At 42.4% G+C, this 25,040-nt stretch overlaps 1 protein-coding gene across 1 annotated transcript in view; it reads right to left on the reverse strand.

The window, feature by feature from the left end:
• LOC126994894 (uncharacterized) overlaps window positions 1-9,217 on the reverse strand; it is a 39,450-nt gene extending 30,233 nt beyond the window's left edge. Inside the window, exons 1-4 of the mRNA XM_050854162.1 lie at window positions 8,778-9,217; window positions 1,386-1,522; window positions 1,114-1,317; window positions 495-1,045 (exon numbers count right to left, since the gene is read on the reverse strand). The gene's annotated coding sequence lies outside the window, so the exon portion shown is untranslated. The remainder of the gene's footprint in view (window positions 1-494; window positions 1,046-1,113; window positions 1,318-1,385; window positions 1,523-8,777) is intronic.
• Window positions 9,218-25,040: the final 15,823 nt, after the last annotated feature.

The raw sequence follows: 25,040 nt of genomic DNA on the forward strand, positions 1-25,040 counted from the left end.
GGAAGGGAAGGGAAGGGAGGAGAAGAGAAGGAAAGGGAAAGCAGGGGAAGGAGGGGAAAGGATGAAGAGATGGCAAGGAAAGGATGGGAAGAAACGGAAAGAAAGGGAAGGGAGGGGAGGGAAACGAATTGCTAGAGAAAGGGATGAGAAGGGAAGGAAGGGGAAGGGAACGGGAAGGATGGGAGGGAAATTAATTGGAAAAGAAAGGGATGAGAAGGGAAGGGAAGGGAAGGGAAAGAATTGCCGCCACTCACAGTAACACAATTGGTAGAGAAAGGGAAGGGAAGGGAAGGGAAAGAGTTGCCGCCACTCACAGTAACACAATTGGTAGAGAAAGGGAAGGGAAGGGAAGGGAAAGAGTTGCTGTCACTCACAGTAACACAATTGCTGTAACCTTGACATGACATTTTGTGGTAAAAACTAAGAATGGCCGACATTTTCCTGTGTTACTCCCCAAGGTTCTGAGGAGCGGCAAAATCCATCCCAGCACTCACCGTGGAGATCATGAGAGGCGGACGGGCTCACAGGCATACAGGCTGGAAGACTCCCACTTGAGGGGGGGGCTGGCAGGTCCCTCTGCTCGTAAACCTCCCGCCGAGACTCATCAGCCACGATAGAGTATAAGATCAGCCGATTCTTGTTGGTCTGCAAGTCATTGGGTGATTAACGTACAAGATTGCTTTCTGTCTCCACAGCTACAACAACTACACCGACTGACTACATATACTCTTTTATCTCTATTCTATTATATTTGGTTTGAAGGCAGCTCATCTATTCGCTCTTTTATAGGGGCAGTGATCAACATACAAAGGGAGCACCAATTCATAAACCAGGCCATGGAAATGACCCCCACAAATCCTAGGAAAGCCTTGTCAAGTGTGTGTGCTTGGGGGGCGAAAGGTTTTGGTTTATGAGGCCCAGCCTGAAACACTTATGCCAACCACCACCATGGATGTGCCCTGGCACCACTCCAGCACCTGGCTGGTGCTGCTGCTGTTCACACACCAACCACCACCATGGATGAGTCCTGGCACCACTCCAGCACCTGGCTGGTGCTGCTGCTGTTCACACACCAACCACCACCATGGATGTGTCCTGGCACCACACAAGCACCTGGCTGGTGCTGCTGCTGTTCACACACCAACCACCACCATGGATGTGTCCTGGCACCACTCCAGCACCTGGCTGGTGCTGCTGCTGTTCACACACCAACCACCACCATGGATGTGTCCTGGCACCACTCCAGCACCTGGCTGGTGCCGCTGCTGTTCACACACCAACCACCACCATGGATGTGTCCTGGCACCACTCCAGCACCTGGCTGGTGCTGCTGCTGTTCACAGACCAACCACCACCATGGATGTGTCCTGGCACCACTCCAGCACCTGGCTGGTGCCGCTGCTGTTCACACACCAACCACCACCATGGATGAGTCCTGGCACCACTCCAGCACCTGGCTGGTGCCGCTGCTGTTCACAGACCCCTCCGGCCTCTGCTGGACAACACAGGCACACGTACGTGGCTGTGGAAACATTGACAGCTATTAGAAAGAGCAAGAAAAATTTGAACCAAACAAAATTACCTTATTGTACTGTGGAGCCTTGATGCTCTGATTGTGTGGGATGGGACAGGAAGGGAAGGGAAGGAAAACCAGGGAAGGTGGCACTTCACAACTCATACACAAGTATAATACATAATGTACATAAATATCGGTACCATGCATACATAAGTTATACATACGCATAACTTATACACTTTGGTTCTTGGAAAGATTTTTTCAAGTAAATTTTCCATAATTGGAATTTAATATGCATCTATTCTCATTAGGAATAATGCTAATAGATGACAGTAGCATTCTGTGAGTGCGTATAACACATTAAAAACAATGTTTAACCCCTTGACTGTGGATTTTCTACCAGATGATCTCACCAAGCTACAGGAATGGAACAAAAAGTGTCTGCTACAATTCAGTGAAGAGAAATGTAAAGTCCTGCACCTTGGGAGGGGATATCCAGCACACCAAAACCACATGGGAGACACTCCACTATCCACCACAGAGGCAGAGAAAGACCAAGGAGTAGTGTCGAGTGGGGGGAATTGAGACATTTTTCCCTTATTTGGTTCTGTCCTCTAAACCATACGGCTGCGTTTGAGACACACATTGAGTCATGTCATGTCGCGTCATGACAATTCATGATGCATCATGAATCGCTACCCAAGTTTCAACACTGATTTATATGGGTTTTTTAAAGAAACCGTTTACACCGGATGCGTCGAGCCACATCACGTTGTTTTGCATCGCATTGAGTCACATATAGAGCTGGACCTATTTTTGACGACGGTTACAGCGAGTCTGCCGTGGTGTCTTCAAGTATGCTGGAGGCACTCCTAATCAACAGTTCAAGAGGGCCCTGTTATTTATGATTCCAGTGACCCCAACCACCGGGATCATGATGTCATTCCCACTTTATGGAAAGAAGTTTTCAGTTTTACGTATAATCCTAAAGCATGCACACCACTCACTCAACCACTCATACATATGTATGTACATACAATGCACAAACTGTTAATATTGGGGCCTATCACAATGCTATGTTAGTAGGACAAGGGACATGGAGGAGGAGGTATATACATATACTTAATATGTATATTTACAATGTTTGTAAATAACAATGTGCACCATTCATATAGCATTAATTACGTTCAATCATACTCAAGCGTACGCCAAGAAATTATACCCGTCACCAAAAACATGAAGTAAATCACAACTCGCTGATCTCCTCTGGGAGGAAAGCGGCTCACCCAGACCAACCAACACCAACAAAAGCATCATGGGAAAAAAATAAAAAATAAATAAAAGAAGATAAACAACAGCAAGAAAAGAAATAAAAAGAAAAGAAAAAGAAAAACACCAATAGAAAAGAAAAAAAAAGAACAATAGCGAACAAAATAAATAAGATAAATAAATAAAAAATAAACAAGACTATGCATCCATTCTCCATGAAATCAAACGGGTCACTGAGCGCTGACTTGACTCAGGTTGACGCGTCAGGTCGACTCGACGCGACTCGCTTGGTGTAGACGCAGCCTAAGAGTGAAGCAGTTTATATTCAAGTTGAGTATGGAGGGCAGGTGACCAATTCATGTGCAAGTGTACAAAACTTTATGTATTTATTTTTTACATAAAGTAAACAGTCACTTTGATTCAGTCAAGGAAAATGGCATGAGCTGAGACACTTCTTGGGGTGAATTGAAACACTTCTTGGGATGAATTGAGACACTTCTTGGGGAGAACTGAGACACTTCTTGGGGTGAATAGAGACACTTCTTGGGGTGAATTGAATTGAAACACTTCTTTGGGTGAATTGAGACACTTCTTGGGGTGAATTGAAACACTTCTTGGGGTGAATTGAAACACTTCTTGGGGTGAATTGAAACACTTCTTGGGGTGAATTGAGACACTTCTTGGGGTGAATTGAAACACTTCTTGGGGTGAATTGAGACACTTCTTGGGGTGAATTGAGACACTTCTTGGGGTGAATTGAAACACTTCTTGGGGTGAACTGAGACACTTCTTGGGGTGAATTGAAACACTTCTTGGGGTGAATTGAGACACTTCTTGGGGTGAATTGAAACACTTCTTGGGGTGAATGGAAACACTTCTTGGGGTGAATTGAGACACTTCTTGGGGTGAATTGAAACACTTCTTGGGGTGAATTGAGACACTTCTTGGGGTGAATAGAGACACTTCTTGGGGTGAATTGAAACACTTCTTGGGGTGAACTGAGACACTTCTTGGGGTGAATTGAAACACTTCTTGGGGTGAATTGAAACACTTCTTGGGGTGAATTGAGACACTTCTTGGGGTGAATTGAAACACTTCTTGGGGTGAATTGAAACACTTCTTGGGATGAATTGAGACACTTCTTGGGGTGAATTGAAACACTTCTTGGGGTGAATTGAGACACTTCTTGGGGTGAATTGAAACACTTCTTGGGATGAATTGAGACACTTCTTGGGGTGAATTGAAACACTTCTTGGGGTGAATTGAGACACTTCTTGGGGTGAATTGAAACACTTCTTGGGGTGAATTGAAACACTTCTTGGGGTGAATTGAGACACCTCTTGGGGTGAATTGAAACACTTCTTGGGGTGAATTGAGACACTTCTTGGGGTGAATTGAGACACTTCTTGGGGTGAATTGAGACACTTCTTGGGGTGAATTGAGACACTTCTTGGGGTGAATTGAGACACTTCTTGGGGTGAACTGAGACAGGTGTAAAAACTGTTTTGTATGGTAAATAAACGAACATCCTCTTACTTGTTGTTGAATTGACTTGACATCTGAATGAATCAAGATCACTTCAAACAAAAATACCCACCTTTCAGACATTTAGGTACCTGTTTTTTTTCCCCTCTGGAAAATATCATGATGAATTTGTATCCCGGGTAGCTAGTAAAAAAGAGAAGTAACCTACGTATTGTTACTTTCTGTAAATGCCAGGGAAGTGGTTCCATCATGCTGTGTTTTACATGCATTTTAAAGTCAGCAGAAGCTTTATCAATCCTTCTAATTGTTAAAGGCGGTGTGCCTGACAACAGCACTGGTCCACTGATCAAGTGTGTCTTACTAACCTCACCAACATAACCACGTTTGGGCCAGTCCTACTGAGTGTTCATCCTCTCTCTAAGAATTTAATTGTTACACTGGTTATACAAACTTTTAGAACTCTTCCTATGTATGCCCTCCTATCATGGGTTACCTCATAGTATTTCTCTTCCTCAGGGTAAATCTTCCCAAATTTCCTAGGAATAAAGCTCACATAAGTGTCTTGCTCACTCTCCATCATAAGATATCGTCTGGCGATCAAGAATTACCCTGGACCGAGCAAGAATTTTCCCAAATCTAGGGAAATTTTTGCATTTCTTGTTTTAGCGCATCAGATTTTCAAGACTACCCCCAAATTCTTGACAAGAATCAGGGGTCCCGCACAAGCCGCAGCAGAGCAGAGTACGGCCACTTTCTTGCTGGCCGCACCTCTTTAGGCCTATGGCAAGGACCATTTCCTGAGCTTCCTACGAGTAACCCTGCCAGGTGGGGTTGGATATAGAGTTCACGAGGTTACTGTTGTGTTACTGCTGCACCACAGAACATTTTAAAGCATCATTGTAGGATAAGTAGGAACTTTCCGGTATGACACACACTGGCCCACCACCCAGGACAGCCCTCCCACAGACACTGGCCCACCACCCAAGACAGCCCATCCTTGGATGGCACAGACACTCTCGTTGGTGTTCACATTTACTGCCGCTGATGATGAGCGTCACCATCGCAGGGCCGCCAACACTATAATGATGTTAGCCTCCATAAGTAATCCTGGGTGCACTTGTTCATACAACAGAGGAGGATGACTAAGATGATTCAGGGGTTGAGAAACTTGCCATACGAGGAAAGACTCAAACAGTTAAACTTGCATTCTCTAGAAAGGCGAAGGGTGCGTGGAGACATGATCGAGGTTTATAAATGGATGAAGGACTTTAATAAGGGAGACATTCATAAGGTTTTGTTGGTAAGAGAACCGGGTAGGACACGAAGTAATGGGTTTAAACTGGATAAATTCAGATTCAACAGGGACATAGGCAAAAATTGGTTTACTAACAGGGTGGTGGATGAGTGGAATAGGCTTAGCAGTCATGTGGTGAGTGCCAATACAATTGTCACATTCAAAAATAGACTAGATAAATTCATGGACAGCGATATTAGATGGGGTTAGATACACAGGAGCTTAGGGTCAAAGGAGCTGCCTCATACAGGCCTACCGGCCTCTTGTAGACTCCTGCGTTCTTATGTTCTTAACATTGTAGCGAAGGAGTGAGTCTTGATTGCTGCCATGAAGGTTACAAGCTGGTGGTGTCAGCCTAAAGGTGAACTGGGACCAAATCCGAACGGAGCTTGAACTTGTCGACTGGGAAGCGCTAATGACAGGGAAGGATGTTAACACCTCACTGATGCTCCTACAGGAAAAGGCCCTGGACATCTGCAAACAGTGGACCCCACGGAAAGGTAACCGGACAAAGCAGCTCATCCCAAGGGACAGGAAAATCCTAATGAGAAAAAGGTCAACTCTGAAGAAAAAATTACTCAGTGTTCCAGAGCACCACACAACAACAAGGAGTCGGATTCAAGACCAGCTAGATTCCTTGGAACATCAACTGATGGAATCCCATGAGGAAGAGAGAGCCAGAGATGAAAGAAGGGCAGTGTCAAACATCAAGGAGAACTCAAAATACTTCTTCACGTACGCCCGGAAAAAACTCAACGGACGCGCCCCAGTAGGCCCTCTGATAACGGACGGTAATGAGACTGTGAGCTGCCCAAAGGAATGGCTGAGCTGCTCCGCCAACAGTACGACAGTGTCTTCAGCACCCCACTGCCGAACAAGATGGTAACAGACCCTATCTCCTTCTTCCAAGCCCCAACAGAAGATCACCAGCTGTTCACCGATATAGAATTAGAAACCGGGGACATTGTAGCAGCCATCAACAGTATTGCACCGGACTCAGCAGCAGGACAGGACGGTTTCCATGCCATACTGCTAAGAAACTGCAGGAATGAACTGGCAAAACCACTTCAGCTACTGTGGCACAAATCACTAAGTGAAGCGACAGTCCCACCACTACTAAAGACCGGGATAGTAACTCCCATCCACAAAGGTGGCAGCAGAGGACAAGCCAAGAATTACCGTCCTGTGGTCTTAACATCACACCTCATTAAAATAACAGAGATCATCTGCACAAAGCTCGTCGACCACCTAGAAAAGAGGAACACCTTAAACGAGGGACAGCACGGATTTAGGAGAGGTCGTTCTTGTCTCTCACAGCTACAGAAGCACCACCAAGGAATACTCGAGGCAGTGCAGGAGGGCAGGAACGCAGACGTCATCTACCTAGACTTCGCCAAGGCCTTCGATAAGGTGGACCATGGGCTACTGCTACACAAACTCAGGGCTCATGGTATCAGTGGTAACCTAGGAAAATGGATCCAGTTTCCTCACAGGCCGAACTCAACAAGTGTCAGTCCAGGGCAGTTTATCTCGACCCAGCCCAGTCAATTATTATTATTATTATTACTATTATTATTATTATTATTATTATTATTATTATTGCTATTATTATTGCTATTATTATTATTATTATTATTATTATTATTATTATTATTATTATTATCAGTATTATTACCATTATTATTATTGTTGTCATTCTATTATTATTAGTACAACTGCTGTGTATCATCATCATCATTGTAGTAATGATAGGTATTATTATTATTATTATTATTATTATTATTATGATGATGATGATGATGATGTTATTAGAGAAGAACGTAAACAGAGGTGATATATTATCATTATTACTTTTATTATTATTACTATTATCATTATTAATCATTATTATCATCAATATCATTATTATTTCATTATTATCATTATTGTCTTTTTACTAGTAATACTAGTATTGTTAGATTATTATTTTGAATACTTTATCTAATGTTACTTGGGCCAAAAAATTTAGTACTATACATGTCCAGAAAAAGAAAAAAAAAACATTAATACATACCAATTGTTGCCCCAAAAGCTCTAGCTTCCTATGGGCTACTTGCACAACAAATTTATGTTATATCGACCTATGTATACAAATTGCAAGTATAATAAAATGTTTCAAATGTTTCAAAAGTGGCGTTCCTCAAGGCTTGGTGCTGGGACCACTCCTGTTCCTGGTCATGATACAAGACATCGATCAAGATCTCCAGCATGCCAAGGCCACATCCTTCGGAGATGACACGAGGAACCTTAAACATGTACAAGCCCACAGTGACACTGCCCTGCTACAAGCTGACGTGGACCGAGTGATAACTTGGGCAGAGGAGAACAACATGCTGCTAAACAGTGACAAATTTGAGGTACTTAGATATAGCCCACTACAGGAGCTGAAGACCACAACAAGTTACATCTGCAACCAGCAAACCATCGAAAGCAAACACCACGTCAAGGATCTTGGAGTGTATGTGAGTGATGACGACACCTTCACGTTGCACTACAACAAGATCACAGCAACAGCCCAAGGACTCACTGGTTGGATACTACGCACCTTCAGAACTAGGAAACAGGACTGTATGCTGACACTGGAAATCCTTGGTGCTCCCTAGGCTGGAGTACTGCTGCCAGCTGTGGTCCCCACACAGAGTGGGAGATATATCAAGGATAGAGGCAGTGCAGAGAACATTTACCAGCCGTATTGAGGGTATGGAGCACCTCAACTACTGGGAAAGGCTACAGCACCTGCATCTCTACTCACTACAGCGGCGCTGAGACAGGTACATCATCATGTACGTGTGGAAGACACTTGAGAAGCTGGTACTAAATGCCGGCCTCCAGGAGCACCACCACCCAAGGCGCGGCAGGCTGTGCTACATCAAGAGGACTGAAGGTGTGTCCTCAAGAGTGAAAACCATCGTGCACAACAGCTTCACCCACACTGGAGCACGCCTATTCAATGCAGTGCCTCCCAGCATAAGGAACCTGACTGCAGTAGCACCCGACACCTTCAAGTACCACCTGGACAAGTGGCTGTCAACAGTACCTGACCAGCCACCAGCGCCAGGTTATCCAAGTGGCAACGGAAATCGTCTTGGTAAAGATTCGTTTTAGGTCCGTGCCAGTATCTCATAATCTACTTTATGAAACATCACTATCTCTTCATATATCTTTTCTACAAACCTTCAGCAAGAGGAGAGGAGCCAGTGGGAAGCAGCGGAGGTCCACCTCAGCTGTGTCCGTAGTCGACGAGATTCAACAAAGTAAATAACCTTGGCATCACCATAGTCTGCCTCACTAAGCCTCTCCCTCCCCCAGCCTCTTAGCACTGACAACAACACAGCCATAGAACAACACATTACAGGGCAACACAAGAATCTTTGTCTTCATTTTATGCGGTAAATATGGAGGAACACACCTTGCAATGAACGCTGCTCACCAACACACACACACACACGTCAACACGCCCCGCCAGGCACTACTCGGCCTTGGTCTGGGGCTCGGGTCTCCCTTCCTCCCTCTCCACCATTACCAAAACAGAATAACGATTTCTGTCATAACTACAAGGGAATCTCATTACTGGGGCACGTGCGGCTGGGTGTTGTGTGGTGGTGGAAGGTGCAGCTATATATTTAGCGTCCGTGGCTATATATATAAAAAAAAATCATAGGTACTGTACCGCTGTACCGCTACACTGCTTTCACAAGTGTGTGTGTGTGTGTGTGTGTGTTTAGCTATTTGTAGTCTAGGTGGCCCGAGCTAAGCTCTAATAGTCCCGTCTCCATGTCTACATTCATCCAGCCTTTCCTTCATTTGGTGGACACTGCTCGCCTCCACCACCTCTTCCTGCAAGCTGTTCCATGTGTTAACACTTCTGTGTGGAAAACTATAACCTACTTTTTCAAGTCACTCAAGCAGGTTCCTTTATTAAGTTTCTTTCCATGTCCTCTCAGCCCCTGTGTCCTCACAGTTGAGAAGAGATCCTCTCTATCCACCTCATCAAACTTATTTACCAACTTATACAGCGTGATCACATCTCCTCTCTCCCTTCTTTGTTCCAGTGTCGTCAAGTCCATCTCCTTCAATCTGTGTGTGTGTGTGTGTGTGTGTGTGTGTGTGTGTGTGTTTACCTGGTTGTATTTACCATGTCTTTATCTGCTGTCCAATTAAATAAAGCAAAATAGAACGTGCAAAACAGTCAAGCAATGTTTCATATCCATTATTATTATTAATATTGTTATTATCATTAGTAGTAGTAGTAGTAGTAGTAGTGTAGTGACACGACTTGCCTGATGGGCGAGCCTCCCATAACCCACTTAGCCAGGGGGGTACCTCTTTGGCCGACTGGTAAAGGAGCGGCTCTCCCGTTACGCTGGTCGCGGGTTCGATCCCGGCGCAAAACTTCCCTTGTCTGGATTAATTTCTCGTGTGTTTCGTTACACGCAGTGGTCGTGTGGGAGTATAGTAAAGAAAAATTCAGGCATTTCAGTAGTAGTAGTAGTGGTGGTACAATTAGCATATACCCAGATAGAAGGAGAAAGTATATATTGAACAAAAGACATGTATGAGCTAGGAGAAGGAGGAGGAAAAGGAGGATTGGAGGAGGAAGAAAAGAGGAAAATAGAGGAAGCGGAAAAGAAGAGTGAAAACTGAAAAGAGAAAGAAAGACAAGATGAGAGGAGATGGAGGAGGAGGAAACAATAAGAGAAGATAGAGAGAGAGATGGAGATAAAAAGAAAAGATGAAAGGAGGAGGAGGAGGAAATAATAAGAGAAGGTAGAGGGAGAGATGGAGATAAAAAGAAAAAAATGAAACGAGGAGGAGGAGGAGGAGGAAACAATAAGAGAAGATAGAGGGAGAGATGGAGATAAAAAGAAAAAAATGAAACGAGGAGGAGGAGGAGGAGGAAACAATAAGAGAAGATAGAGGGAGAGATGGAGATAAAAAGAAAAAAATGAAACGAGGAGGAGGAGGAGGAGGAGGAAACAATAAGAGAAGATAGAGGGAGAGATGGAGATAAAAAGAAAAGATGAAACAAGGAGGAGGAGGAGGAGTAGGAGGAGAGGGCAGAATGAAGCGGATAGATAAATAGCTAGACAGACAAATAGATTTACACAGGTTATTGCATGATAACAGATAATAAACCAATAGATACTGAGGTTATTGCACAGGGATAGATAGATAGATAGATAGAAGGCAGAGATATAGATAAATAGACAAACAGATAAACGGATATAGATAAGTAGATAGATAAACAGATAGACAGACAGACAGACGGGCAAATACACAACAAATGGTCAATAGATAGAAAGAGGTTATTGCAGTGATAGACAGATAGACATACAGATAGGTAAATAGATACATAGATATAGACTCAGTATAGCCGTAGAAACACTCCTATGTTAATTTTCCCTCCCTTGATAACGTAACTCCTCCTTTTCCTCCGGGTCTCAAGGTCAAAAGGTCAACCCCAAAAACGCAACCCCGATGTAATTTTTGGAATGTTAAAGTTTCCATTATCGCGTATTGAGGCGACAGGAGTTATCTTGAGGATGATTTATAGGCCTACAGCACCCCTAGGATCCAGTATAGGCCTCAACGGGAGTGGCTGTACGCCCGATGCGGCCAGGTGCCATTCATTCTGCCTGGTTGATTGAGAGAATGTGGAGGTGCCGTCAAGTGTATATTTCTCCCTTTTTCAGGCCATGGCGGGGACTCTAGTGTGGTTTATGTTTATCTTCCTGGTACAATAGGCTTAGTTATGTAATATTCCCCGCACTGTGCAGGTATATACGCCCTCGTAGGCCTGTGAGAGCGTTACCTGTGTTGAAAAGTGTTGCCGTTTGGCCGAGTCGACTTGCATATTTTGGGTACGAATCGTGTGTTGCGGCGTGAGGGTGCCATGTGAGGATATATTTAACCCTATTTTTAGGCCATAGCGGTTATTGCAGTGTTGTTCCTGCATATCAGAGTGTTTAGTTATCTTGTTCAGTCTGTTGTTAAGCACACTGAGGGATAGCAAAGCCCCGTACAAGCCTGTATATGTGATGGGAGGTGTTGCCGTGGGCCCAAAGTCTTGTTGAATAATTTCCTTTTTGCCGCGTGAGGGTGCCATAAGCCGATATATTTAATCCTGCTGTTAGGCAATACCGATCATTGTGTTGTTGTTCTTCAGTATTGCAGTGGTCAAATATCTTCACTAGTACACTGTTAGCCACGCTGCGTGATAACAAAGCACGGTATAAGCCTGTATACATGGTAGGAGGTGTTGCCGTCTCCCACAAGTTGACCATTTTTTCCTTATGTGTGTATATGAGCATTTGACGCTTCAATATGTCTTTCTATGCTAAACAAAGCCTAGGTATTGCAACAGACGTGTTTTGTACCAGTGTGGGAGCCCCTGAAGCCGTCTATCATTGAGTTATGTGACGTATAGTTTTGGGGTCATTGAGGTCACCAGCTGATGGCAGTTACTATAAGATTTAAGTATTCCCGGTGTCTTTCTATGCTAAATAAAAGCCTAGGTATTGTAATGGACGAGTTTTGTACTAGTTTATGAGCCCCTGAAGCTGTCTATCACTGTGTTACGTGGTGCGAGTTACGGGTCATTGGGGCCGCCAGCTGACGGTCGATCGAGTAGCTGTCATATTATTTCTCCACGTTCTGAGGCTTTACCGGCCATGCTGGTGTTGCTAATATTTGTTTTGGTGATATGTTAATCAACGTTCTGTTTATCATACTGTGTGTTCTGTTTATCATACAGTTATTGCCTCTTTGAGCTTAATTTGGAAGTATGGAAACTGTAGGGTGTTGCCATTCCTCACTACTGGATACATTTCTCCATATGTTAAGGCTGTACCGGTCCTTATTATGTCGTGTAGGGTTGTTTTAGTACTGAGATATGTTCAGTAATCTTCTGTTTATCGTACTGTGCAGTAATAACGTACACCAGTGTCAGCGAATAAGGCCGCAAATATGGCGGGAGGTGTTGCCATTCTCCACGCCTTTACCGGATATATTCCTTCATAATTTTAGGCTGCAGCGGCCATGCCAGTGTTGTTTTAGTGTTAAGATATGTACACTAATCTTCTGTTTGTCACGCTGTGCAATGATAACGCCTGTATCAGCTTGTGTAAGGCTGTATATATGATAGGAGGTGTTGCCATTTTCCAGTTGAATAAAGTTTTGCTTACGAGTTCATATATGAGTACTTCACGATTCCCTAAGCCTTTGTATGCTAAGTAACAGGCTAGATCGTGTACTGGACGTGTTCTCTACCGGTCTGGGGCTCCTCAAGGCTCAAGCCATATCAGTGCCGTACAATGCCTCACGGGGGTGTTGAGGTCACTGGGCCCGGCGAGCCCGTCAGCTGTTTAGGCGCGAACTTTAAATCTTGCATCACAGCCTCCGGAGACGTACGTGTTTGCTGATACATGGATGAACACCCACATGGATAATATTACGTCATAATGGATAATATTACGTCACAGCCTCCGGAGACGTACGTGTTTGCTGATACATGAATGAACACCCACATGGATAATATTACGTCATAATGGATAATATTTCGTCACAGCCTCCGGAGACGTGTTTGCTGATACATGAATGAAAACCTCCATGGATAATATTACGTCATAATGGATAATCTTAATTGCGTTATATTGGATAATCTCACGCCATTAGCCGGAGATGTGTTTGTTGATTCACGAATCCCTCGATGAATAAGACACCCCAGAGTGGACACAGTGGTGACAGAGGACAGGGAGACACAATTAGAGCCGCAGTGATAGGAACGTAGACCCGATGGGACACAATTGCTCTATAAGACTCAAGAACACGGCATCAACAGACATACTGGAAAACTCAAAGTGCCAGTCAGTATCATGCAGGTGAGAGTCTGTTGTCTTGTGTTCACCCTGTGCCAGGCATACTTAGTCACGGGACTGGAGGTACCTTTGCTCCGTACCCGCTTGGAAACAGTACCTACTGAAAAATCAATTGGGAGTGACCACAGTTGGGAAAATTACCCAGTACATCCACGTCTCCAACCATCCGAAGTCAGAATTAAGTCTAATATGTTGCCAGATGTGACAAAAGTTGGGTCAGACGCCCACTGGTGCAGACCAGGAGACATGAAGCAGTGCATGAATGGCTGGTGGAGTGGAGGCCAGTGTACTGACGGGGGCCTTCCTTGATGCCAGGCAATTAGAGGCAAGTTGAAATCTCCAAAAATAATTACTTCCTTAGATTGTTATAAATAAAATTCGTTTGTACAACTAATGGGCTGGGTCATCGGAGCAGGACGCAGGGAGACAGGGAGACACTTAAAACCGTACAGCAACGTTGCCATGGCCTGAACAGCCGCCAAAACTTACAAGAATAAGATGCAATGCCTGAAATGTTCCCTGGAATACACCACTACTGGGTATACATGAATGTAATGGTTCAGAGATCTCCCAGCAGGACGCGTTGAGATGTATTGAAGAGAGGTGTTGTATGCATGTCGGTGCGTGTGTGCTGCATAAGTATTGGGGAGTGTATGATATAGAGAGTTTTGAGATGTATTGAAGTAGCCAGCAGCAGCAGCATCCAGTCTCCTCCTGTCATGTCAGTCATCACATCACTTCACATTCATCTCTTCCTTTCTTCATGTCTTTTTCTCCTCTTCCCTTCCCGTGTGCCTTCTTCATTCCTCAGGAGTTCACGCCATGCAAGTCAACCGTTCTACTTTCCTTTGGCATGCTAGTTTGCGCTGGCAGAGCCAAAGAAGCAATTGGGTTCTTCACTGAACTGTACCTGCCATCTGGTGGCCCTGCTGGAACCACCAAAATAAATATACACTTGTAAGGTGCTGTGGTGGGTGTGTTATGAAGGGTATTACATCTGTAAGGTGCTGTGGTGGGTGTGTTATGAAGGGTATTACATCTGTTAGGTGCTGTGGTGGGTGTGTTATGAAGGGTATTACATCTGTAAGGTGCTGTGGTGGGTGTGTTATGAAGGGTATTACATCTGTAAGGTGCTGTGGTGGGTGTGTTATGAAGGGTATTACATCTGTAAGGTGCTGTGGCAACCTCAGTGTCCGTCAACCTCACAATGTCATTCAACCTCAGAGTGTCATTCAACCTCACGGTGTGTCAACCTCGGTGTCTGTCAAACTCACAGTGTCTGAACCCTCACAGTGTCATTCAATCTCACAGTGTCTGAACCCTCACAGTGTCATTCAATCTCACAGTGTCTGAACCCTCACAGTGTCATTCAATCTCACAGTGTCTGAACCCTCACAGTGTCATTCAATCTCACAGTGTCTGAACCCTCACAGTGTCTGAACCCTCACAGTGTCTGAACCCTCACAGTGTCTGAACCCTCACAGTGTCTGAACCCTCACAGTGTCATTTAACCTCACAGTGTCTGAATCCTCACAGTGTCTGAACCCTCACAGTGTCTGAACCCTCACAGTGTCTGAACCCTCACAGTGTCTGAACCCTCACAGTGTCTGAACCCTCACAGTGTCTGAACCCTCACAGTGTCATTTAACCTCACAGTGTCTGAACCCTCACAGTGTGTGAACCTCGGTGTCTGTCAAACTCAAAGTGTCTGAACCCTCACAGTGTCATTCAACCTCACAGTATCTGTCAACCTCACAGTGTCTGTCAGCCAAACCGTGTCATTCAACCTCACAGTATCTGTCAACCTCATAGTGTCTGAGCCCTCACAGTGTCATTCAACCTCACAGTATCTGTCAACCTCACAGTGTCTGTCAGCCAAACCGTGTCATTCAACCTTACAGTATTGTCAACCTCACAGTGTCATTCAACCTTACAGTGGGTCAACCATGGCGTCTGTCAACCTCACAGTGTCTGAACCCTCACAGTGTCATTCAACCTCATAGTGTCTCAACCTCACAGTGTCTCAACCTTACTGTGTCAACCTTACAGGGTCTGTCAACCTTAGTGTCTGTCAACCTCAGTGTCTCAACCTCATATTGTCTGTCAACTTCGCTGTGTCAGCCTCACAGGGTCTGTCAACCTTAGCGTCTGTCAACCTCACAGTGTCATTCAACCTTACAGTGTGTCAAGGAGAAGGGTAGGAGGGAGGGGTGGGAGTAGGGGAGGCCAGGGGCGGACCATCGCTGTTTAAGACACTTGAGGGAGGGGTGTGTTGGGGTCAAGTGGGGTTGTAGGGGTTGGCAAGGGCTTATAAATGTGGTTGTGGTGGGTTGGGGAGGGGTTACGTGGGGTTGTGGGGGAGTTGTGTCGGTTTGAAAGTGGGTTATAATAGGTTTAGGGAAATTTCACCGCATGACACCCCCGCTCCTAGCATGAAAATTGCTCTGGTCTCGTTAGTAACACATAACCATAACAATGTGCGTATGTGGGTTTTGTGGGGTTATGTGGGGATTTTGGGGGCTATGTGTGGTTGCCGAGGGGCTATGAGGGGTTGGGAATGGTTACAGTGGCGACTCCTGGCAACTATAGGGTGCCATTTCTATGCCCTCATAGTCACTCTATTAGCTTATGTCAAAAGTATAAGGATCCTCTGAAAAAGTATAAACATGCGCTGTATAAGGGTATTACGTCATCGCTATGAGGGTAACCACGTCTACTATTTCTAAAGGTCTAATAGGAGCTTATTCAGGTTCTGTTGACTGTTTTCTTTGGTTCAGAGTAAAGAAGAAAGGTTAATCTATCACCAGGGTTGTTAAGCTACTCTTGGAAACGCCCACAACGCCCACGAAAGCCTTGCCAAATGGGAGTAGTTGGGCGACGTAAGGTTCAGGAACAGGTCACTGGGTCCATGCGAGGAGAGACACGGCCGGCGGGGTGACCACGTCGAGTATTTCTAAAGGTTAAATAGGAGGTCAATCGGGTTCTCGTTAGTATTTTTGCACATTCATGGTAAACAAAAAAGGTTAAACTACCACCAGGGTCACCAAACTACCCCTGGAAACGCCCACAACGCCCACGAAACCCTTGCCAAATGTGCATACGTGGGTGCCAACAGGTTCAGGAAGCGCCACAAAGACGTCGCGGGTGACCACGTCGACTATTTCTAAATGCTAAAAATGAGCCTAATCGCGTTCTCATGACTGTGTTCTCAGGTTCATGGTAAAGAAGAAAGGTTAAACTATCACCAGGGTTATCAAACTACGCCTGGAAACGCCTACAATGCCCACGAAAGCCTTGTCAAATGGGCGTATATGGCCGACCGGCAGGTCCTTGGGTACAGACGAGAAGACAGGGACGGTGGAGGTGACCAGGTCGACTATTTCTAAAGCTCAACTAGGAGGTCAATCGGGTTTGCATGAGTGTTTTTGCACATTCAGGGTAAGGAAGAAAGGTTAAATCACCACCAGGGTCATCAAACTACCCATGGAAACGCCCACAACGCTCAAGAAAAGCTTGTCAAATGTGCTTATGTGGGGGCCGAGCTCGACATGACAGAAAGACGGCGGGCCGCGGGGGCGAACATATCCACTATTTCCAAAGGCTAAAAATGAGTCTAATCGCACTCTATGGACTGTTTTCTTAGGCTCATGGTAACGAAGAAAGGTTAGTCTTCCACCAGGGTCATTAAGTTACCCCAGGACACGCCCACAACGCCCACGAAAGCCTTGTCAATAGGGCGTTCTTGAGCTCCGAAAGGTTAGCCAGAGGTCACGGAGTACGCTGTGAGGTGGCTGGTGACCGCTTCATCTATTTCCCTTGTGGGCGGTTTTGTGGAATTTCTGCTGCGTTTCATTCGTTTTGGGCGTGATAGAGTTGTTTTCTTAGACATAGGGAAGCTGTGTGCCTAAGAGAGCAAGTAATTGGTCTTCCCGTGGCCATAGAATAAATAGGTTGAGTAATACATGAATGGGTGACGCACCCTTAAAAGATGCCCCGTCCACCCGCCTCCCTGCAGGGCGCCTCCGCCTCGCGAAATAACTATTTTCAAAGGCCAAAAAGTCGATTAACGGGTTCTCATAACTTTTTCCCTAGGCTCAGGGTGAAGAAGAAAGGTTAAACTACAACCAGACTCATTAACCACCCCTGGAAACGCCCACAACGCCCACTAAAGCCTTGTCAGATGTGTTTCCTCAGACGCCTCCGCCCCTCACATTAACTATTCTCAAAGGCCAGAAAAGAGGTCAATCGGTATCTATTGACTATCTTTTTAAAGTTCACAGTAAAGTGGAAAGGTCAAACTACCACCAAGGTCATAAAACTATCCCTGGTAACGCCCACAACGCCCATGAAAGCCTTGTCAAATACGTATTCGCACATCACCTATTTATAAAGGCCTAATAACATCTTTTTCCTTATTTTCCCTCCATGAATCATAGTAATAACATCAATAATAGTTAAAAATAATTATAACTTTTCTTATAGTAATCCCGTGGACTCGGCGTACAGAACCATCGGCGACTCAGTCCCCATCAGTTCAGTTCCCGGCTTCCCGCGCGGCGTCTCTGATGGTGCTCGCGTGACCCGTGAAATTAAATCCTTTTTATCGTTTTCCGACAAACTACGCTGTGCCAGCGAACCACAGTGCCAGGGAAGAAAGAAGAGGTGCCAGAGATTACACAGTGTCAATCCCAGTCCCTGGAAAAGCTTACATCATGCGGAAAATTGGGTGAGAAGAAGTGGAGTGGAGGGAAAGTGCCACCCCGGGGAAATTTCAACATTGTATTTGTACATTTTTTAGGCGAATTACGTGTTCCCGGAATGTTGTGGTGCCATAGAAAGGAAGAAGTGGTGCCAGTGGTTATACTGTGCCATTTCTAACCCCCTGGAAGGCTGAAATAAGATTGAAATAAGAGAAAAAATGAGGGAGTGAAAATGGCGGAGTGTCATGTCTGACACCCCGCTTCAGCGCCAGATATATATTTTTCAACATTTTTAAAGTAAATTGCGTTTCCTCAAAGTGCCGCAGTGCCATACACAGAAAGAGGAGGTGGCATAGATCATACAGTGCCAATCTTAACGCGTGGGAATGCTAAAATAAGGTTGAAAAAAGAGAAAAGCGGAGGGTGGAGGGCAAGACAGCGGGGAAGTCGTGTGTTGAAAAGGAAAATTAACGAAAAAAAATAGAAAGTGATAGCAAGGAAAAGACAAGGGGAAGAGCGTGTGGAAATGCTTAGAAAATAATAATAAAGTAAGATTCGTGTGAAAATTAGTGAGAAATAGCCTGAAAAAAATAATAAGGTAAAGTCATGTGAAAATTAGAAAATGCTTAGAAAATAGTAGAAAGGAAAAATAAGGTCAAAGATATAAAGTGATACTGAAATAATGAGAAAAAGCTTGGATATTAATAAGGAAACATTAGTTAAAAATAATGTAAAAGTAAGTAAGAAAATGCCTAGAAAATTAGAAAAAAATAAAATAAGGTAAAATAATGTAAAAGTATGTAAGGAAATCCTTAGAAAATTACAATAAATTAATTTAAAGCAAAATGATGTGAAATTTTGTTCGAAAATGCTTAGAAAATTATAAAAAGGAAAAAGGTAAAATAATGTGCAAATAAGTTAGAAATATCTTAGAAAATAATAATAATTATAACTGATAATAATAATAATGATGATGATGGAAATAATAATAATAGATAATGGTGATAGTGAAAGTGTCTGTGCGTGTGTGTGTGCGTGCGATTATATCAAGTTAATATTTTGTCACGAATTTAATTATATAGGTATATGTTGCAAGAACAGGAAGAAGAAGAAAAAGAAGAACTACATCTACATCATGGGTTAGGTGAGTGTTATTATTATTATTTCTCAATTCCTCTACTTCCTCTTTTTCTTCTTTTTCTATTTCTTCCTCTTTCTTTTTTCTCTTCCTCTCCCTCTTTTTACTTCTCTACCTACTTTTTTCTTCTTGCTATTCTTGTCCTTCTTTTCTTTTATTTTTTTATATTGTTATTATTATTATTATTATTATTATTATTATTATTATTATTATTATTATTATTATTATAATTAGATGATGATGGTGTGTCCTTTTCAGCTGACTGAGAAGGGGAGAAGGGGGGACAGCTGACTCTCTCTCTCTCTCTCTCTCTCTCTCTCTCTCTCTCTCTCTCTCTCTCTCTCTCTCTCTCTCTCTCTCTCTCTCTCTCTCTCTCTCTCTCCTTTCCTTCTCTTTTCATTCGCCTTCTTTTCAATCTATCTTTTATAATTCCTTCTATTTCATTCTTTCTTCCTTTACTTCCTTGTTTTATTTCAGAGAGAGAGAGAGAGAGAGAGAAGAGGGAGTGTGTGTGGGATGTACTACCTCCTCTTCCCCTTCGTGGCGGTTACTCCTCCTCCTCCTCCTCCATTCTTCCCCATCCCTTCTTCCCTCCTTCATTCATTCTCTATATGATATCTTGTTATTTGATTCATATATCTCCTCTTCCCTCCTCTTTCTTCTTTCTCTCTTCTTTCGTTCTCTTTCCTTCCTTCCTTCTACGTTAGTTTGCTATATAATTACTTATGAATTGCAGACTCCTATGTTTTTATGTTCTTATGTTCTTATGAATTGTTCTAAAGAAAACTTGGTCTTGATGGCTAAACTGAAGGAAATCTACTACTACTACTACTTCTACTTTTTTTTTCTACTACTACGGGCCTCCATCTATTAGAGTTGCGTTGTGAGCGCTATATTCTCTCATATCCTTTCACAAAGCAATTCATTGGCCCCACCCCGCCAATGACTGTGGCCGACAACCATCTCTATTTAATATTACAAACTTTACTAAACATTTTATTTTTAAGCTAACAAAACTTGTGGTTGATACGACTATCAACCACCGTCGCCTCAAAGTCCAGGGGCCGTATACACAACTATTCTAAGAATAATACTAAGCCTTGCACTTAACAACTTTTAGCTAAGCATAGGCCCTTAAGTATTACTTAGAATTCCCCTTAGCGGACTCTAAGCTAAGTATTTTTTGAGCAAAACACCGGTATGAAGTACATCACCTAGCAAAACGATCACTTGCAAAAGCATTGTATATAGCTACCACAGTGCATATTATGCAAAGATGAAATAGCTATAATGAACTCAACATGTTATCTATCTGTACACAAAAGCTTGTTTGGAAACAATAGACACAACAGTGGAGTAAATGATCGACATAAACGAGCCTTCTTCTTCTTCCTCTTGTGGTCTTTATTGCCTATGATCGTTATATAGGTGCATCTTTTCATGTTTCCGGTGTACCTCCACTATTCTTTAATGTGTTTTGGTAAAATATATATATTACTGCCCTGACGTCGTCTCCTCAGCCACCGGTGACAACAAAGGCGTAGCGCGAAGCGTATCACACGGAATTACCAAATAATAAAAGTAAACAAGTCAAAAACAAACTAAATCTAACCAGACCTGACCAAACCTAACTATACCTAGCCTATGACCAACCTAACCTGACCCCTCTACCGCCAAAATGCAATGTGCTAAGATGCGTTAATTAATTCACACTCCTCAATAGTTTGAAGTTTCTTCAATATTCAAGCTGTTTGTCACTGTACTGTATTCAGAGACCAACATACAACACATAATGCATTAGCCTCACGTGAGATGGCTACCAGACTCGTTTGTTCAGTGACTTTCTTGTTTATTTATTTTGATATATATCAACTTTCAGTCAGGTTACTCTGGTATATCTTTACCTCAGTGGGTCAAGGCACACAATCATTAGTACTATTATAAAATGTTCTAATGTTTCCCGAGCTTCTACACCTATCTGATGTACTATAGATAGGTATAGGTACTTCTCCATTCACAGAGGCCACTTTTCTCAACTATCTTTGACAGGTCTCCCATTCACATTGTTTCACTCTGCTCCAGTGTCATCATATGCTTTCCCTCTCTGTATATTTCCTTTTTCCAAAGGGGATTGTCTTGAATTTCCAGTGTTATATTAATTTAATTGGCCCACCGGTGTTCACTCATTTCCTCTCTTTGAAACTTAGCTTCCCCTTTGTTAACCTTTCTCAGAAGCTTCACCCCATTTCCCCTGAGAGCATGTGAACACTATCATGCCAACTGGTCTTGAATGACTTCTAATCTCCCGACATCTCAAGTGTTAGTTTTGCTGACCCATACAAGATAGCTGTGGGGTTACTACTTTCCCCATCCAAAAGCAACTTCCATATTCATACTGGCTAATTTCCCTTCTCTACCACTATTGTTAACACCCGTCATTTTCCTTACCTTGGCTTCATTCAGTTTTCTTTGTGCTTTCTCCTATGGCCTCCTTGCTTATCTCAAATGCTAAATAACCATGTGTTTCTATTACCTCTAAGATATTGTTTCCCAACACCCGCTGTCCTACTGCTGGTGTGAATCTCCATTATTATGTTTAAAGATAAGTTTCCATTCCATACCAAAGTCATTTAGGATCAGGCAAAATCCCTCCACTAATACTACATCATCTGCATAACCTAGGCAAAGCAATACAACTTCTGATGTGTGGGGCTTTATTACTTTTGCCTATATCCACATATACACATGGAGGAGGGGGAATGATTATGAGCAGAAAGGATTGATTGATTATGTGGCAGTAGATGGAAGACTGAGAAAGGATATCTGTGACGCGAAGGTAGTAAGCGGGATGTTCGATGGCTCTGACCATCTTGCAAAAGTGGGTGTTTGAAAAGAAAGGTGAAGTAAAAAAGGAAATACTTAAGATAGAAAAGTTACAGGAAAAAAAAATAAAAGATGAGTATAACGTAAAATGGTAGATGCCTTAAGTGAAAAATGGGAAAGTGTGAAAGATAGTACAGATACTGAAAAAGTTTTTAGAACATTTAAAGAAGTAGTGTTAACTACAACAAAAAAGTGGTAGGGATGAAAGTGGTGAGAGATGGAAAAAGAAAAGGAAATTCATGGTGGACAGAAGAGATAAGGAGGATAGTAAAAGAGAAAAGGGAACTTTTTAAAGAAAACTTAAGAAAGTAAGAAGAGAGTTGGTGAATACTTTGGAAAAGACTAAGTGAAAAATATAAAGGGAACAGGAAATCATATTGGAAAGAAGTAAAATACGAAAGAAAAGCATCACCCCAATAATATCTCCCCAAGGAAAATTAATGAAGTTATGGGTGAGAATGGAAAGATGTTCAAAGTCGGGGAAGCTGTGAAAGAGACATGGAGAGAATATTTCAAAAACTTAATGAATTTTGAGGATGGACGTCCAGCAGCTGTAACAGCAACAGTTTTGAGCGGAGGTAGAGGAGGAGTATATAAAGAAAGAAGTATAACATATGAAGAAGTAAATCAGGCATTAAAAAGATTAAAAAATGGAAAAGCATCAGGAACTGATGGAATTAATCAAATATTTTCCTTGAGGATGGTAGGAGAAAAAATAATAGCAAAAGGAAAGAAACTATACGCTGCCTTCATGGACTTTGAAAAAGTTTACGACAGATTCGATTGGATTGCATTGTGGGATGTTTTAAAGATTTATGGTGTGGGAGGAAAACTGCTTAGTGCAATAAAGTCTTTCTATGAGGATGCATCTGCATGTGTTAAAATTGGTGGAGAAACAAGTGAACATTTTGAGATAAAAGGTGGGATTAGGGCAGGGGCGTGTCATGTCACTATGGTTGTTCAATATTTATATGGATGGTGTCGAGAGAAATAAAGGGCAAAGTTGGAGTAAAAATGTACGCTGAGGGAAGGCAGTGGGTGCTGAATTCAATCCTGTTTACTGATGACACAGTGCTCATTGCAGAAAATGAAAGTGACTTACAAAACTTGGTCAGTGATTTTCATAGCGTCTGTAAAAGGAGAAAGCTGAAAGTAAATGTCAACAGAAGTAAAGTGATGGTTTGTGAGGGGAGTAGAAGTGAAGTTGTAGATTTTGTATGCCCATATAGAGTGGGAACTGAATGTGAAAAAGAATGCAAAATAATTCTGAATGGTGAAGAAATGGAGGAGGGTAATGAGTTTCAGTACCTTGGATCAGTTATGTGTAAGCATGGTGGTACAGAAGGAGAGAAAAGAGAAAAGGCATTGCAAGGATTGATTGATTGGAGAAGCTGCGGATCCATCTCTGGCATGCCATCTCATTGTTGGGGGCTGAATTTCTCCATGGCATGGACTGGACCTCTGCCGGACAGCTGGAGAAAGCTGCCATGGCACAAACCCGACTGATGGAGACAACTGATTTCTTCTTCCACATCTTGTTTGGCCCTGAAATATGAGTACAAGTTCAAATAAACAACATAATATATATATATATATATATATATATATATATATATATATATATATATATATATATATATATATATATATATATATATATATATATATATATATATATATATATATATATATATATATATATATATATATATATATATATATATATATAGATATATATATCTATATATATATATATATATATATATATATATATACATATATATATTAATTGGGATGTTTTTCTTGATTAGTGTACTATACTAAAAGAGGTTAACCTGGTAGCTGCAGGGATCACGTTTCTTAAAGGTCCCTCCGAGTGAGAAAAATGAGAAAAAATCATCACTCACGCAAACCATTTCATAATATATATCAACACATTTGTGATCAGTTTATGCATCATCTATTTTTGGGGGTTTATATCATGACAAAAATGTGGCCCATCGCTGGTACACGGTAAAGCCACAAATTTGGCCTGTTGCTGCTACCAGGTTAAGTTGGACTATGAATGGACAGATGTTGTTTTAAGAGCATCTGAAATAAACTTATGGGACTGATATATGATAATTAAATCTGTGATATTTATTAAGATGTGTCCAGTGATTTAATTGGCAAAGAATTGCAAAACACAAGCTAAGAAAATAAAAGTACTGAACTGATTGACGTATCGACACAGGAAATGGCCGTCGGAGAAATAAGAATGGATTAGTAATCAATATACCCGAAGCAAGAACTAAAAGACATTGCAGCGACATAAGTATGTGATAAAATAACAGGCATTATCTACATGAGTTATTTACTGCACAGTGCACACTATATGGGCTGACAACATTGTCTTATTTTCTAGCAATTGAAGTTGCTTATATTGTGCATTATATTCTTGCATGGGAATGATTGCTTGATGCTGGATGACAAAAACTAAATGATTAAACAATAATGTTATGTGGCGAATACCAGCTTGAGGTCACTCTAGGTCTAGGAGGACTTGCTCGTTGTTGTCAGTGTCATCACGATCACTGCAAATAGGTACATTACAATTAGAAATGCTTTGGTACCTGCCCTATATCTATATCTATACTTGTCCAGAAGTCAAAACTCTTGACTCATGGACCAATTTGCAATTTTTTTTGTTCAAAAAGATTTTAGCATTGTTGATTGACTTTAATAGCTATTTGGGAGTAAGACTAAGAATAATCATAAAATTCACTTTTAGATCTTCATAAGAAAGGAAGCTGCAAATAACAAAAGCCATAATATACTGTAAACTAATTAATTTTAAATG

Source organism: Eriocheir sinensis, unplaced genomic scaffold, assembly GCF_024679095.1.
Source record: "Eriocheir sinensis breed Jianghai 21 unplaced genomic scaffold, ASM2467909v1 Scaffold91, whole genome shotgun sequence".
NCBI lineage: Eukaryota > Metazoa > Arthropoda > Malacostraca > Decapoda > Varunidae > Eriocheir > Eriocheir sinensis.